Source organism: Diceros bicornis, chromosome 33, assembly GCF_020826845.1.
Source record: "Diceros bicornis minor isolate mBicDic1 chromosome 33, mDicBic1.mat.cur, whole genome shotgun sequence".
NCBI lineage: Eukaryota > Metazoa > Chordata > Mammalia > Perissodactyla > Rhinocerotidae > Diceros > Diceros bicornis.
This window is the reverse complement of record NC_080772.1, coordinates 19080524-19085808: the sequence shown is the minus strand read 5'-3', so window position 1 is coordinate 19085808 and position 5285 is coordinate 19080524.

The window sequence follows — 5285 nt, the reverse complement described above, 5'->3', positions numbered from 1 at the left end:
GCCTGGCTGTCTCTGTTTGCACATGTAACAGATGCAGAACTATGTTTGCATTATAAGAAAATGTACATCACAAAGTATATTATCAGGTGTTTAAAAATCTCAACCTGTTGATTCATAAGGAATATAGACAGTACTTTAACTTGTGTTTCCAAATAGGGTATGTTTTGGTTTTCTTTCTATGCAAGTATTTCTGACTGAATCCACTTATTAAATGAACTACTCCATTTTGAATAAGGAAAGAATGGAGAATCTAGGCATTTTGCAGGTGATATCTGAGCAAGATGTATATTTGGATTAGTTTTATCACATTATCACATTATTTAAACCATATTTTATCTCCATTCTTCTTCTAAATTTACTTTCAAGTGTCTTGCTCTATATCTAAATAGGACAATTTAGAACTTTATATTGTGTACTAGTTTTGCATAAAGAACTGCAGCTACCAAATAATATTTCCCATTTAGTTAGGAGAGGTGGCTTCTGTGTATTAAACTAAAAATTACAAATATCACTAACCACTATAATTATTTTTGGCTTTTTCAGCCACTAGAACATGTTCCCCCTCCCTTTTTTTTTTTTAGTTTAAATACAGGAAAACTGTTTAACAAGCAAATGCACTGCTTCCATGTAAATGATATAATCACCTTTTCTTTAACATTTTCTTTACCTGTGGCTTAATATGTTTAATTAATAACTGACAAATATACTCTCAGAGCATAATGTATAAATATCAGAGACTAATTTTATCTCCCTATTATATTAAATACTTGCATTTAGTCAAGTTAGAATGCACCTGTGAACATTAGGAAATGGGCTTAGTCTCTGACAACGCTGGTAATTTCTCTTCCCCCAGCAATGCTATTTAGAAGCCGGTTAGGTATAAATATTATAATAATAGTTTGGGTTCTCCCTTGATAAAGCATAAAGGCTTGATTCTGAGAATGGTCAGATTTCTTGAAATTATTTTAAATCAGCTGAACTTTGGTTGGGGTAATTAATGGTTTTTGAGAAGTGGGCCAAGTATCATCTTCACAAAGAAGTTTTAGAACAGAATTTCTTTTAAGTTCTTAAATATCCTCCTTTGTCTTTTCATATGGTTATCATAATCAACATGACTCTAGAATGGTTATTTTTTAGTACTACCATTTGTGATTGCCACAAATTTGAGTCCAAGCTAGAGATCATAAATCAGTTCAAATATTTTTTTAGCCTTAGATGTAACATTATAACTATAATTCAATCCTATAATTAAATTCTGTTTTTAGTGTTTCACTGAAAATCGAGGTAAATTGTAAATTTTTTTCTCCAGTAATCTATTTCATAGTTAGTCATACCAAGTTTGAATTGATGACTTGATGTCCAGGTAGAGTTGAAGATGGTATATGTCTAGAATACCAGTAATGAGAAACTGGTTGAAACTGAAGAAAACAAGACATTGCCAAATATTATGAGCTAGAATGTAATGAACTTCCAGGGAATAGAGACTCAGGAACTAGTTAAGAGCAAGCATAAGGCCCATTTTCCCCTCTTTCACAATGTTTCAGGTATTTTATTGGAAAATGTTAGAATAAAGACTTGAGAAATTTAGCAAATGCTATTGACTGTGAAATTTGCTTAAATCTTCTGATGATTTTTAGTTTGGTTTTTACAATCAAGCCTACTGCTTGTAATTAAGATATCAACCTGAAATGTATATTCTCAGTCACAGGTCCTTATTACCATTATTTTTAAGTATCTAACTTCATTGGAAATGAGCAGACTTTTGCATATGGTCTGTTACCTCAGGGAAGATCACTTGCTAGCAACTCATATGCTACTACTGACAGGTTTTTGAGAACTGTACTGACATCACATGTTAGCTACTAAATGCAAAATTTATAACAGTATTATTTTATGTAGTTACCTACTAATATTGGCTGCTAGTGAATATTTCTCTAAAAATTTAGACCTTACTAATAACCTTTAGGTATGAAATAAACTTGTAACTTCTGTCATTAATTATGTTTTGGTCAGTGTAGTGACAATATCATAAAATGTTTATTTCAGAATATCAATACAGTTTTGTCTTCATTTTTCGACAGGAATTTTAATTGGCCTCTACTTAAAATACTGCAGAGCAGATTTTGAGAGATTCATGGTTCTCAAAAGAAGGTTTCCATATTAAGATTTTCATAAAAGCCTTTGCAAAATCAGATTAAACTCCATTCATCATCATATGCATTTAAAATGACCTTTTATAACAGTAGTAGTGAGATATATACTCTAAGTAAGTTGGGTAGACATCCTACATTTCAAGGTTATCATATAATTTAACAAAATTATACAACCTCAAGGATCTTCACAATGTAAGAAATCAGTTTTTCAAACCAGAACTATTCACTTGAAAACATACCATAGTAGAATGTTTACTTAAGAAATAAAATAACAAAGAGCTATATCACCAATGCAAGATTTATATTTAATTGTAGGTTCTGCCATTCTTAATACTTCTTGGAGATGCTAAGTGTTTCAATTCTTATTTAATGATACTTAAATCGTGGGGATTTTAATATTTGTTCCAAAATAGCAAAATTGTAAAAATTGTGAATTATTGGAGAAAATGCCATTACTTGTATATCTGACATTTAATTTTTTAAATTATGGAGTCTATATGCTTTTGTAGTATAATATTAATACAATGATTATTCTCTTGTAAAAGAAAAGGAAAACTAGTAAAAAAAAAAAGTTTTAGTTGATGTTATTTGCTTGTGAGTATCAATTACTTAGTATTTAAAATTCCAGGTATTGCATACTTTTCTTTAGCATGCACAGCCCCTTCCTGAGCCCTTATGCCTGTGGTAGAAGAATACAAGGTTGAAAAGGTTATCAATATTTTCAGGTTTACTTGACTTTAAGAATTAGTGCCGATTAGTGCTGGAGAGTCTACTTTTTGGAGGGAAATGCAATTTAGAATATGTAAAAATAAGTGGTAATAGTGTAAATATTTAGAAAAAATTAAATGGCAAGTGCTTTAACTGCTCAATAAAACAGTATAGATGTTATAGCATCCCTAAGCCACTGGCTGTTACCCATTATTTTCTGATTTTGTGATTGCTGTATATATTACATTTGAGTAATAAGTAATTGGTAATAGTGTATTATAACTATATAGTGTTCTAAAGCCCATCTCACTGTACAGTGTATTAAGTTTTCTTTTATATCAATAATAAAACTAAGTTAATATATACTGATTTTCCCCTCAACTTCTCCACATTAGCTTTTTAAAATGATTTTTTATTCTTTAGTTTCCTAGAATTATACCTTAATATTATAATGCATGAAAATATAGTTCAGTTTTATAAAGGAATTCTTAGTGTAATAAAGTTTTTTTTTAAAACTTCCTTAAGTGGGATATCATATAGGGGCAGTAATTTCTCCCTTTAATGCAGATTTCAGTGCAAATGAAATGGACCCAATTAGAAGAGTAAGCAAAATTTCTTTAGACATATTACATTATTGGGTCACGTAATACTTACTGAATATTTAAAGATAAAGATGTACTAATAAAGAGAGAACTTGGTTTTGTGCTGGTTTTTAAAAAATACTGGTTAGAGATAATGAGGAAATGAAGAGAAATATAGAAAATAGTACTAAATCACATTTATATAGCTTAGCAATCAACCGACTTATATTTACTTTTAGTATATATGCTTAATATCCATTTTGTTAGAGTAGACTGTTTAATTTAGTAGTTAGAGCATAGTCTCAGACTCCAGGCTTCCTAGATCTGAGTCCTGGCACACTGCTTACTGTGTGACCTCTCTGGGAGGATGATAAAAGACAGCTACTCCTGGGGTGGTTGTGAGGATTAAATGAGTTAACATATATCAGATGATTAGAACAGTGCCTGCGTGTAGTAAGCACTCAAATGTTTGTTATTGTTATTGATATATCTAAGTAAGTAATTCAGCAATTCAGTTGCCATTTAAGTGGGATAAATCCTGATATATAGGGCACACATTTAAATAATTTGTTTTCTTACGTTAAAACTTGTTTTATTTGTGGTATATAGTTAATGAGCTAAAAACTGAATGGTTGTATGTTCAAATATTTATGCAAGAGCTTTATGACCACATGCAACACTGAAAATCTGGAGAACTGACAGTCTGTGCTCTGTGACTAACTTGTTCTGTGACCTAAGGCAAGTCATGGAGCCTTTCAAGGCCTCCATTTCTACTATAACCTTGTGGTTCTACAGATGTTACCCTCTTGTTCTACTGACCATGTCATCGTGGTCTCACTTGCTGACAGCACAGTGCTGATGGGACAAGTAACATGAGTGTGAGCCCCAAGTAAACTAAACATAATTAGCTTTGCTTTATGCTTTGGCTACACTTGTACCAAACTTGGACTTAAGGTCTTGTAATGCATGCCACTGGTCACCTACCATATAGTTTGGAGCTCTCAAAAACTCGTCAGTAAATAAGATAAACATCCTACTTTTGACAGTTCAGTATGGATTTTATTTTTATTGACTGGCGTTTCAGACCCCAGTAACTGCAATTCTGACTGCATAGTTGATTGTTTCTAATCATTAAACATGTATATAGAAAAACTGAAGTCTTTAATTGATTTTCTAAACTGTATATGGTATACTGAGGTGAAAAACTTATGGGCTCTTCAAATTTGTACTCTTTCCTCATTGGAACTAAGCCTATCTTTGGTCCGATAGTCATACCACATAATTCTTTTTATCTAAAAACAGATAAATTGTGTGAAAATCTGGGGGGATTATTCCTGTTTGTCAGTTCTATGTCTAGAAAGAAACATGTATAGTATGAGGTCTACCTGTTAAATAATGACATTTTTATATTTCATTTATGGAATCAACGTATACTTGAATCATTCATTCATTTAAAACTGTTTATTAAGCACTGATCAAATGCCAAGCTTCTGTTCTAGGAACCAGGGAAAGAGTTCTAAATGAGACAAATTCCATGTGGCTTTTAGAGCTTACATCCCGATGATGGAGACAAGCAATGAACATTCATAGCAATAAACACATTCATAGTGACTATCATTTAGTGACCCTTTCCCAAATCTAGGCAATAGCGAAACACAACAAGCAATAATTAAACTCTCAAAACACCTCTTTGTGGTTGGGTACTGTCATTGTCTTCATCTTTCAGGAAACAGGCTCACGTAGGTGAGGTAGTTTACCCAAGGTCCTGCAGTTAATAGGTGGCAGAGCTGGGATTTAAACCTAGATGTTTATGACTCCAGAGCCTGTGCTCTTAACCTCAGTG